The sequence below is a fragment of the Phoca vitulina genome, unplaced genomic scaffold (genome assembly GCF_004348235.1).
Source record: "Phoca vitulina isolate PV1807 unplaced genomic scaffold, GSC_HSeal_1.0 scaffold38, whole genome shotgun sequence".
Taxonomy (NCBI): domain Eukaryota; kingdom Metazoa; phylum Chordata; class Mammalia; order Carnivora; family Phocidae; genus Phoca; species Phoca vitulina.
In genome coordinates, this window is record NW_022589741.1 from 6980337 (window position 1) to 6993191 (window position 12855).

General features: G+C 42.3%; 1 pseudogene; it reads left to right on the forward strand.

The window, feature by feature from the left end:
- Window positions 1-715: 715 nt before the first annotated feature.
- The window catches only part of LOC116646811, a 23486-nt pseudogene continuing 11346 nt past the window's right edge, over window positions 716-12855 (forward strand).

A 12855-nucleotide genomic window follows, 5' to 3' on the forward strand; every position in this document is an offset into this window, starting at 1 on the left:
GGGCAGACCTGGGAGCGTGCCCTTCTGGCTTACATAGTGGGTGTGAAACGACTCGTTGTTGGTTGTAACAAAGTAGATCCCACAGAGCCACCCTCCAGCCAGAAGAGGGACAAGGAAATCATGAAGGAAGTCAGCACCTGCATTAAGAAATTGGCTACAACCCTGACACAGCAGCATTTGTGTCCATTTCTGTATGGAATGGCCACCACATGCCGGAGCCAAGTGCAGACATGCTTTGGTTCAAGGGCTGGAAAGCCACCCATAAAGATGGCAATGCCGGTGAAGCCATACTTCTTGAAGTTGTAGATTGCATCCTGCCACCAACTTGTCCACCTGACAAACCCTTGCATCTATCTGCCCCTCCAGGACATCTACAAATTCATGGTATTGGTACTGTCCCTGTAGAGTCTGGTGTTCTCAAACCACGCCTGATGGCCCCCTCTGTTCTAATCAACATTACAACTAAAGTAAACTCTGTTGAAATGCTCTTTGAATGAAGCTCTTCCTGGAGACAATGTGGGCCTTAATGTCAAGAACATGTCTGTCCAAAAAAAAAAAAAAAAAAGAACATGTCTGTCCAAGATTTGTCATGGCACTGCAGCTGGTGAAAGCAAAAAGACCCACCATTGGAAGGAGCTGGCTTCACAGCTCAGGTGATCATCTCCAACCGTCCAGGCCAAATCAGTGCTGGCTATGCACCTTGCTGGATTGTCCCATGATCTCTCCTGTTGCTTGCAGGTTTGTTGAGCTGAAAGAGAAGATTAATTGTCATTCTGGGAAGAAGCTGGAAGATGGCCCCAAGTTCTTGAAATCTGGTGTTGCTGCCATTGTTGATATGGTTCCTGGCAAGCCCATGCATGTTGAGAGCTTCTCTGACTATCCTCTGCGTCATTTTGCTATTCGTGACATAACACAGATGGTTGCTGTGGGTGTCATCAAAGCAGTGGACAAGAAGGCAGCTGGAGCTGGCAAGGTCACCAAGTCTGAAGTTCAGAAGACTAAATGGGTATTATCCCTGATACCACCACCTCAGTGGTAATCAGTCATGGAAGAACATCCCAGAACTGACCATTTAAGTTTAATAATAAAAGAATGGTTCATGATAGTGCCTTGTAAAGCCATCAGAAGGTAAGGAAAATGTTTTATGGACCATTTGGGGTGTGTGTGTGTGTGTGTGGCAGTTTTAACTTATTAGTTTTTAAAATCAGTACTTTTTAATGGAAACAACTTCATCAAAAATCTGTCACAGAATTTTGAGTCCCATGGAAGCAAAGTTTAATGAGAAAACTGTATCTTCTTTTGGTCAACACTATAAATCCCTATAGTACTACTTAGGAAGAAGCCTTAAATAAGATTTGTCCATAATCTATTTCTGTTGTTCCATCTTCTGAAACTTCAAAATTTGATAATTCTGGATTAACATTTTTTTGGGGGGTGGAAATTGTTTTTTTTTCCCCATTGTCTGAAAGGAAGAATCATCTGTTTTTTAAGGACATGGTGAAAAGGTCTGTGGTGGCAACACTTTATAGGTTAGGACAGAGAAGCAAAGATTATCTTTGTTTACAGATAAGCTTGTTATAAGAAGGCCAAATTCTACAGTACTAAAGTCCACGTGTTCCATATGAAATTGTATGTAGCTACAACAACATGGAGTACATAGGTTGGTATAATCTCAAATTTTAGCTTCCCACTTATTGGAACATAAATTCTCACATCTACAAATACTGAAGTAGTCTAAAGAACCTAAAGTGGGAAAAAATTAAAAATAAATAAATTTTCAAAAAAGATCCCAAAGTGGGAAAGTTAAATCGTATTGGAGACTATCCTGCTAGGGTTCATTGTATCTAGATTCTAGGGGGGGGAAAGCTACTGGAAGTTGAAAAAAAAAAAAAAACAAAAACAGAGAGAGAGAATTCAAACTCAGAACTTCAAATTCCCTTTCTAGGACTCTCTCCATCATGCACGTGACTGTAGTGTTCTGTGAAGTCAGTCTAGCATGCATCATTGTTTAATGTCCTCTGTAACTTTTGTCCAGCATTTACTACTTAATCTAGATGACATCCCAAAGTCATCCTGTCTCTTAAAATCTAGGCAAGACTGCTTGTGGTCTCCAACAGACTTCGTGTTGAGAGCAGGGTGCCCTCTCCAAGATTTCCGTGTATCCCTGGGGGGCCTGTGTTCTCACGACCACCTCTTGATTCCACTGACTTTTTCTTCTCCACTTGGCATCTTTTGCAACTTTTTCTTTTTTGCCACCTGGGTTCTTGAGGTACCTTCCTTAGTATTACACACAAACAACAAATTTTCACACAAAGACTTTGCGTAGCAGGTTTTGCAGAAAGTTCAGAGAAATTAAGAAATAGATAGGGTTGACTTGCTGACTGGGAAGCAATTAGGATTGAGTAATAGTCACCCTGTTCTATGAAGTCTTTTGGCTGATTTCCCGTGTTGCTCAGATGATCTCTCTCCTTTCTGTTCCCTCCCTCCCACCACCACCAACTATTTTTTGAACACAAAGTAATTCTACCCTCCATTTGTTCTGCCCAGACTTCTCAATCCTACTGTAGACCTATTTTTTCCATACTCCAGTGCTCCAAGGAGCTTTCTTTATTTGAAGACCATTTATTCCCAAAAGGAATTCTGTCAACTATTAAGAAAACAATAGGATTTTTTTTTAACCACCCACCAACGCTACCACATGTTCTGAGGAATACACGGGAAAAAATCTCTCAAAGAATAGCCAATATATAATAGGAAATAAAAGCACATAACTCAAAGTTCTCTCGGGCCTCGCCTCCTTGTGAGAACAGAGACCACACACACGACGTGTAACAGTTCAGTCTCTACAACGTGCTCAGCCTTCCCCCAGGAACCCCTGGCCTCGTGTCCTGACAGACAGGAAGAAGGCCAATACAGCAGAAATTTGGTCAGTACAACTATGAAAATGATCTGACTTACCACCCGAGTGGAAGGGTACCTGGTGGCGAAGAAGGGACAGTTACTAGGATGACCACAGGCAAAATGTGGCTCCTGAGGTTTCAGTCAGCTAGTTAGGTTCTGAGCTTGAGTCACCAGGGTTCAATGGTAACAGCTAACTGTCTTCTTGTTTCATCTATTTTTGCTTTACTCCCCACCTACCCCCAAAAATCTAGGGTTCTCTGGGGTTTCCATTTCTGACCAAATGGAAAGTGTTAACACTCAGAATGCAACTGACAGTGGAAATCCATGTACCTTCATGTGAGTATGTCTCTGCTACGAGCAATGAGAAAAATAGTCAAGTCAGGGCAAGATCAGTTGTGCCCAAGTTTTAAATAATGCTGCTACCCACCCACCCCCCCCCAGTCTTCCATTCCTTTATCTGCAGCCTCCAATCCAAAGAGCTCAGGACTCAAAAAGGTTTTATTCATAAAGTTTCTAGCAGTGTCATTTAGTGGCAAAGCCTGACCTGCACAGATGCGAGGCTCCTCATGGTCTTTCTTCAGCCCACCTCCTCCTGGGAGGTGTCAGGTATTTCCTGTGCAAACATGAGAATGCTTGGTTACAGGGTGTTCCTCCAACCTCACCAAGGAAGGGCCCCTAAAATATGGAATGTAGAACATGCCTTTCCAAAGTCTGAGATGTTCTGAATTCCAAAACACTTCTGGCGCCAAGGGTTTCAGAGGAAGTGTTGTGTGTCTTTATTGGCATCTGCTAGAGGAAACAGAGCCGTCATGGCCGGTGGGGGAGGCGAAGATGGTTCCAGGGGTCATATTTTCAGAAAGCCTCGTCAGAACATGTGGTCTGTCAAACGGAGAGAAGACTTAGATCCGGGACTGTGTTGTAGACACGTGGAGTCATGTGGAAGTGGTAGCAAGTGAGAATATCTGGGATACCCCGCTGAGTCCTTCAGCCAAAGCCAGGCTGCCTGTCGGGGCCTGCAGTCCAACCACCACCAACAACACACTTGTGGATAAGGGCAGTGCAAGAAGGTCACAGATGTTCTAGTGGATGCACCTCCTTTTATTTTAAGAAATAGGATCACAGAATTATTTTTTTCATTTTTCATTTAATTTTCAGAAAAGAGATTATTTTATTTTTTTAAAGATTTTATTTATTTTTTTGACAGAGAGAGAGAGAGAGAGAGCACAAGCAGGGAGAGCACAGAGGGAGAGGGGGAAACAGGCTCCCTGAGCAGGGAGCCCAACATGGGGCTCGATCCCAGGACCCTGGGATCATGACCTGAGCCGAAGGCAGACACCCAACTGACTGAGCCACCCAGATGCCTGAAAAGGGATTACTTTAAAAGGAAAAAAGAGGGGTGCCTGGGTGGTTTAGTTGGTTGATCAGCCAACTCTTGATTTCAGCTCAGGTTATGATCTCAGGGTCCTGGGATGGGCCCCTCATGGGGTCCATGCTTAGTGGGAAGTCTGCTTGAGATTCTCTCTCTCTCTTTCCCTCTGCATCTCCCCCATGTTCTCTCTCTCTCTTTCTCTCTCTGTCTCTGTCTCTGTCTCCCTCTTTCTGAAATAAATAAATAAAAGGAAAAAGACCAGAGGTGAGTTAACTAAAGTGGTTCTCAAACTTGGCAACACATCAGAATCACTTGGAAAGACTTTGAAACTACTGATTCAAAAACCCAACCCAGCCCCACTGAAGAAGGAGCCTCTGCAGTGGTCCCAAGGCACCTAGAGTTTTTGGAGTGCCCCAGGTAATTTTGATGTGTAGACAAGGTTGAGAACTACTCTCTTTAAGAAATTATTTTTTAATCTTTAAAGAGGGAGAAAGAAAAAGTCCTTTTCCCTATTTCTGTATAAGGAATGAAAGTGCCTCAGATCCAGAAAAGCCCAAACAGGGTGATGAGCATGCTCTGCAGTTCTTGTTTTAATCACATGTGCTAACCACACAAAGGAAGTTTCATTTCTGCGAAAACTATTGGTTTCTCTTTTATGCTTATTGTTCGCCATCCTAGACACATAAAACACTTCTCAGCCAATGATTTCATCTTTCCCATTGCTGAGGGCCTGGATGCACCCTCAGTTTATAGACCATCAAGGATGATGGGAATATCTGTTCTACGTCAGAGAGAAAACCAACTTCCCACATACTCTCTGATGTGCTGGGTGGAATGTAGCAGAATCGGTGCCTTGATGGGGAGCCAACTTCTTTCTCTTTCCTCTGCTGGAGCATCTACATGGTGAAGTTTACGTTCCTTATCTGTATGCTCACATAATTTGGTTCTCTCTCTCTTCTTTTTTTCGGAGCCACCTCAAAATGAAGACAGTATCGCAAGCTAGTCCCTCTCTTATCTTCCATAAAATATGGCTCCACAGATGCTTTCTCTTTGATCCATGTTTATCACTGTGAGTGTTCGGTGTCTTTGTGGTATCTGACGGTTCTCTTCATCTGCCGCCTGGGGGGAATGACCTGCCAAACAGGACCCATGATCTTCATGCATTGTCCAATCAGACATACCTTCTAAATCATCATTTTTCTCTCTCCCTTTGGATTTTCTTCTCCTGTCTCCCCCTGTAAGGTCTCCTCCTCGGAGAGGCTGCCTTGATTCCCAATGTACACTGGGTTCCATGTTTCTCAGAACATCATGTGCTCCTCTTTGATAGCACACATCACAATGTAATTAAATGTTTATTTAATGTCTATTTTCCAACCAAATATGAGATATTTGAAGTCAGGAAACAAGTCTGTTGTTTTGTTGTTGTTGTTTCTGGTTTGGCTTAGGTTTTGCTTTTCTTTTTTCGCCAAAGTAGTGTCTAATGCTAACACAGAGCAGATGATAAATACGTATTCATTGAATTGATGAATTACATACTCCAAAGACTCAAGTAAGCTGGGGCCATTGGATATGTTCATCCGAAGGTCACCATAGACTTTCTGAAAAGGTGTCAGCGAAAGCAGACATAACTGGAAACCAGAAAGCAATAGAACTGAAAAACTGGGAGCCCAGGGAAATGAAGCATGCAGGACATGCAATTATCATGGTAAAAGCAAAAGCACTCCAACTGCAAGTTTCAGTCAATGAATCACAGCTAACATGAGCATTTATTTCAGAGTTGCACATACTATATTTGTATCATTGTGATTCGGAACGAATACCTTGATGAGGCTTGATTTGCTATAGCAAATCTTCATTGCAGCTTGTTTTGTTGGCATTTTTAAATGTCAGTAAGACTCTCTCCCACAGATATTAAATTTTATAGTTAATCATTCATGAAGTCTTCTTTAATCAACTTTTCCTTAAGTATTTCAGATTCTTGTCAGGCCCATTCATTTCCCCTGTGAAGATCGAAGAATTGGTTTTAGGTGATAAATTGACTATGTTCTCCCAGGGCACATTTTTCTTAAGCTTTTGGAAACATTAATCTACATTAATCGGAGTTATTCAGTGGGTCCCAAGCCACAGTAAACACAGTATAATGAACAGCATCTGTCAACCCCAATGCAGATGATGTCAGGCATGCTCAAGTTCCTTGCATTTTTATGACAAAATGCATTGATCTATACTATTCAGTGAGTCATTCAGCCAACATTTGTGTGAAGGCCAGCCACCAGTCACATCTGGGAATAAGATGATAGATAACACCATATGATATGATATATATATAACATTGTGCCTGCCTTCGTGGAGTTTATAGTTCAAGTGAGGAGAGAGACATGAAAGCAAATAGGAGCGGTAATGAGTTATAGCAGCTCTCATGGAAGCAAGTGTAATTCATGGGGATAAGGTTGGAGTTTGGGATGACGGGGGATCAGAACAGCTTTCTGATTTAAGCTGCATCTTAAAAACTGAGTAAATAAGGGGATTGGAGTGGGAAGAGTAAGGGGGAGAAAGGGTGGTCCAAACACGATGAAGACATGGATCAAAGACCCATGGGCATGAAACAGCATGGCATCTTGGACATGCTAGTCATTAGGCATCTTGTAGGTCGCTAGGAGGATCCAGTGAAAAATGAAATAGGAGAGACACACAGAGACTGGATCATGGAGGGTCTTTGGGCTGTGCTAAGCAATTTGGATTGTATTCTCTTGGTAATGTACAGCCTCTGGAGTGTTTTAAGGAAGGAGTAGCTTGGTGAGATAAATATTTTAGAGAGTTCACTCTGGCAGTTGTTCAGAGATTGAATTAGAAAATTTGGGCCCTAGAGACATTTTATTCATTTATTCAAACATTTCTAAAGCATCTTTTAATTGCCAGATACTGTCCTAAGCTCTAAGAATACAGCAATGAACCAAAGAGACAAGGTGTCTGCTCTCACAGAGCATTCTAGCAGAGACATATAGACAATAACCAGAGAAGTGAACAGATAAACAAGAAAAATGGAAGATATTGTCAAGCGCTGTGCAAATATGAAAACAGGCTGATGTGAGAGAGAGCATCCAATGGCTATTTTAAATTGCATGGCTATGAAAGACCTCTCCGAGCACAATCTGAATGACAAGGGAAACGGTGACTCTGTAATTGGAGGAAGGACCTTCCAGGCAAAGGATACAGGGGTTACAAAATCCTTAAGACAGAAAAGCTTAGCCAGCTCAAGAAATGGAAAGTAGGCCGCTGTGCCTAGAGAATAGCAGCAAGGAGATGAGCTAGGAGATGAGGTTGACGAGGTCAACCCAAATAGAATTCGAAGGCCGTGTGACCCAGACATGGGACAATGTGTTTGAATTTTATTTTAAATATTTTATTTATTTATTTGACAGAGAGAGACACAGCGAGAAAGGGAACATAAGCAGGGGGGAGTGGGAGAGAGAGAAGCAGGCTTCCTGCTGAGCAGGGAGCCTGATGAGGGGCTCGATCCCAGGACCCCCGGGCCATGACCTGAGCCGAAGGCAGACGCTTAACAACTGAGCCACCCAGGCACCCCTGAATTTTATTTTAAAGGCCATAGGAAGCCACCTATGTAAGTCACTGCCTGGTTTTAGGGAGGCAAGTGATATGTCCAGGTGTACATTTTTAGGTGATCCCTGGCTGCTTTGTGGAAGGTGGACAGGAATAAAGCCAAGAACAGTCAGAAAGCGATTATAGTAGTCCTTGTGGGAGACATTCGGGTGGACTAGGGTATTGCCAGTGGAGATGAAAAGAAGCAGATGGAATTGGGGTACGTTTGTGTGGGGAGGTAAGAAGGGCAGGAGGTGGGTTAAATATGGGGAACGAGAGACAAAGTGGAATCAAAGAACACCACTGAATGTGTAGCATGTGCAGTGGGTGGATGGTGACAGTGTTTACTGAAAAAGCAGATCTGAGAGGAGAAAATGGGAGTTTCCATTGGACCATGTGAAATCTGAGGTAACTATTGCATCCAAGTGGAGGTGACAAGTTGGCCAAAGGGTGTTCATGTCTGGAGCTCCAAGGAGAAGTCAGAGCTGTAGCTAGAGTCACCCCCATACAGTGTGGCTACAGTCCCAAGACCGGGTGGAAGGGAGACCGTGTCCCTGGGGGAGAGGAGGGTGCCCAAGAACCAGCTCGGGATGCTGAGCAGTTATGAATATGGATTTAAAAAGATACTGTGGAATCCCAGAAACCAAGAGAAGAACAAATGGCTTTAGAATATGATTAGAAATAAAAAGTACCATACCATTATAAGACGCAGACTTTCTTTTGCAGCGACCTGGCTTGTCTGGGTCTCTCTTGACCATCTCTGAAACCTTAAGTCCATCAGAGTGTCCAGCACAGTGTAGTCATTAAATAAATCTTGCTAAGCCTAAAGCTTAGGCAAGAGGCCTGGGTTGGAGATTTATACAGGCATGGGAAACTTCAACTTGAAGTCATGGGGGTGGGTGACTGAGGTTGTGGGAGATGGAGATTCCTGTAGAATGAGATCAAAGCCAAGGGCAGACAGAACCCAGAAAATAGTAACATGTACGCAGTGTTTAGCAATGGAACATATAGCAACATTTAGCATGGAAACCGGCAGGAACACTCAGCCCACAGGAGTGAAGCCCGGAGGGCATTATCAGCGGGGAGCAGAGTGAAATGTTATGGACAAACAGTCTGCCAGCAGATGCAGAGAACGGGAGAGTAGACGAGGGAATCTTGGCTGTAGTGGGTGAAGAAGAGGTAAGAGATCAGGAAAGTTAAGTTTGGCTGTTCTTTCAGGAAATGGGGAGTTATCCTTTAATGAGAATAGAGTTTCAGTTTAGCAAGATGAAAAGGGTTCTGGAGACGGATTGTGCAATAATGTGAATGTACTTAACACTACTGAGCTGTACCGCTTAAAATGTTAAAGATGGCAAATTTTATGTTATGTGTATTTTGCCACAATTTAAAAAACACTTTTTAATGCGGGTGGACAACAAAGGTAGAACAAGATTGATGGAAAGGGACCACCTTGTTTGGAAGCTGGAGCAAAGGGGGTGAAGCAGATGCTGAAGAGGGTAAGTTTGTAAGCACCAATGCAGGACATGGAAAGAAGAGAGTACATTAACCTCCCTTTTCTCACTGAAGTATGAGGTGAGGTCATCGGTGAGGACAGGAGGCTGGGCAGGGGTCGCTCCAATGTCCGTTATCCACGATATTTGAGAGAGACAGCATCGCGAGTTGAGTTCACATGTTTTCCCTCTCCTCTCCTGCTGGACATTCCCCCCCAAGTATATAACGTGCTCTTATAGTTGGTCAATGAGAGTAATAAGTCTCATTTCACACATAAAGCCCAAATCTTGTATTCGAGACTATTCAGACCTCTATCAAACTCAAAATGCAAATTTTTTCTTCTCTGGTTATGCAGTATCAGTAAGATCATGATTTCACAGACAAGTCGACTTTTTTTAATTTCAGTATAGTTAACATACAGTGTTTTATTAGCTTCAGGTGTATAATACAGTGATTCTACACTTGCATATGTTACCCCGTGCTCATCACAAGTGCCCTCCTTCATCCCCATCCCCTGCTTCACCCCTTCCCCCACCGACATCCCCTCTGGTGACCATCAGTCTGTTCTCTGTAGGTAAGGGTCTGTTTCTCTCTTTTTTCCTTTGCTCATTTCTGTTTCTTAAATTGCACATATGAGTGAAATCATATGGTATTTGGCTTTCTCTGACTGACTTACTTCACTTAGCGTAATAAATATTCTCTAGCTCCATCCATCTTGCAAATGACAAGATTTCATTCTTTTTTACGGCTAAATAATATCCGTGCGTGCGTGTGTGTGTGTGTGTGTGTGTGTGTGGCATCTCCTTTGTCCATTCATCTATCAGTGGACACTTGGGCTGCTTCTATACTTTGGCTATTGTAAATAATGCTGCTATAAACATAGGGGTGCATGTATCCCTTAGTGTTTTTGTATTTTGGGGTAAATACCGAGTAGTATGACTACTGGATTGTAGGGTAGCTCTATTTTAAACTTTTTGAGGAATCTCCAGAGTGTTTTCCACAGTGGCCGCACCATTTGCATTCCCACCCACAGTGCACAAGGGTTCCTTTCTCTCCACATCCTCGCCAACACTTGTTGTTTCTTGTGTTTTTTATTTTAGCCATTCCAACAGGTGTGAGGTGATGTCTCACTGTAGTTTTGATTTGCATTTCCCTGGTTATGAGTGATGTTGAGCATCTTTCCATGTGCCCAGACGAGCAGTTTTGAGAATGTGTTTGTTGACAGCACACTTTGCAATCTCAGCATGGTTTTAAATGAATCTAGAGGAATAAAAGAAGAATAATAGTAATTTTATTTTAAATGTGCATTACTTACAATATCTAAGAGTTGATTGCATTTATTTTATGATGTCAGAACAGAAGCACTGAAGATGTACAGAAAACATTGAAAATTCCTGTAGTGAAACGTCCTGGCCCAGTGTTACTCTGCTGGCCACCCAGTTAGTAAAGCCAACAAGAATAGAAACAGGGAGATGCGCCTGCCCCTTGCCTGTCATTTAATTTATCCCAGTTCACGTGTATGGTAATATTTTATTTGCTTGTCAAATTTTATATGTATCTATATATACAGGCTTGAATTTTTAAAAAAGCAGTGTATACCTTACACCTTTTTTTATCAAAGAAATGTTTACAAGCGACTTTTTTATATTATTCATAAATATTTCAGTATCTATTTCTAAAAGCTAGGAACTCATTTTTTTAACACAGCAATATCATTATTACATCTAAAAAATAATTCCTTAATATCATGAAGCATCCACTCGGCATGTACACTTTCCAATATGGTTTGCAGTAGTTCAACTGAGGACCCAAATAAGCTCCATATGGTGCAGTTGGTTAGTGTGTCCTCTAAGTCTCTTTTAATCTATAGATTCCCCATCCATTGTTCTTTCTCCCCCTACCCAGCCTCTTCCTTTTATATTGAAATTGGACAGTGGGCCAGGAACTATGCTAAATGCTTAATGGATATTATTCTATTTCTTCAAGTAGCTATTATAATTATCCAGATACAAAACCAGGAATGAGGGGTTAGAAAAATGAATACACTAGTAGCGGCAGAACTGAGGTGAAGTCTGCAGGTCTACTCAGCCCCAACGCCCATGTTCTTTCTACTAGCTCTGGCCTCCCAAGTCACTTGTCCTTGGGCCTCCAAAGCCCAAGAGGCCCTCTGTTTAACCATCCAAGCAAACTGGAGCCCAGGCATCCCAGAAGTCTGGGTTTCTGTAATGAATGCAGGAAAAAGAGTGTCGAACCTTCTAACCACATCGATATTTCCAAATTTTAGGACCTTTGTAATTCCCACAAAAGCAATAGCAATTACTGAGACAGTAGCTGAGAGACTGTGCCCCCCCCACCCCAACCCTTGCCTCCAACTTCCAGTAGCAGCTTTTAGCTTCTCAGGGCTCAGAAGGCAATGAAGAGGTTGTTGTGAGTGGGGAGGGAGGGTCACGGGAGACAGAGATCCAGAATGGCATCTCTCATATTTATCTCCTTATCCCTAAGTTTTGCAGAGCTGACCACTGCTGAATGATAACTCTGAACATAATGGAAATCAGGCAAACCCCGTTCTTCTCAAAAAAATTAGTGCTTTAAAACCTTATAATAAAACAAAATAAGTTTAAAGCACTTGCAGTCTCTCAGACAGACAATATTTTGATCAGGGATTGTGTACTTGATCAAAAAGCCATCTCAAAAAAAATGAAGACATATCCAACAATATGTCAACAAAACAAAAACACAGCTAACATATTTGCAAATGCTTCACATAGTAAAATAATACTCCTAGTGCTATAAATGAACATAAATTTACTTTGTATATTGATTTTTTCAAGATTTTATTTCTTTATTTGAGAGAGAGAGTGAGTGAAAGCACAAGTTGGGGGAGGAGAAGAGGGAGAGGGAGAAGCAGACTCCCCACTGAGCAGGGAGCCCAATGCAGGGCTTGATCCCAGGACCCTGAGATCATGAACTGAGCTGAAGGCAGATGCTTAACTGACTGAGCCACCCAGACACCCCTGTATATTGATGTTTAAAACAGTCCCAACTTACTAGATTGCTTGTAGAGCTTATAAACAATATAATCCTACCGAATCTCCATATTTACTATCATTATACTTACATTCAGTCTCCCAGACTTGGGTCTATCATTTTCATGTTACTTTTTGATATACATGGTGAATGCCAACTTTATGCCTCAGCAAAAGTTGATTTTATCCCTGTATGTTTTCAAAGCACAGGTCCAATGTTAGATGCTAGACACCAGAGATCTAATGATTAATAAGGCAAGGTTACTGCCATCAAGTGGCTCAACCTTGTAGAGAGCCGACATGAAAATGAACAGACAGTGTAATGTGATGAGTTCTGGGTGTGTACCGTGATACAGGGATGTGTGGAGTCCAGGAAGGCTTCACAAAGTAGATCATATATGAACTGATGGTGGGAGGACAGTGATGATGGTGTTCATGATGATGGTGGTGGTGGTGGTGGTGGTGGTG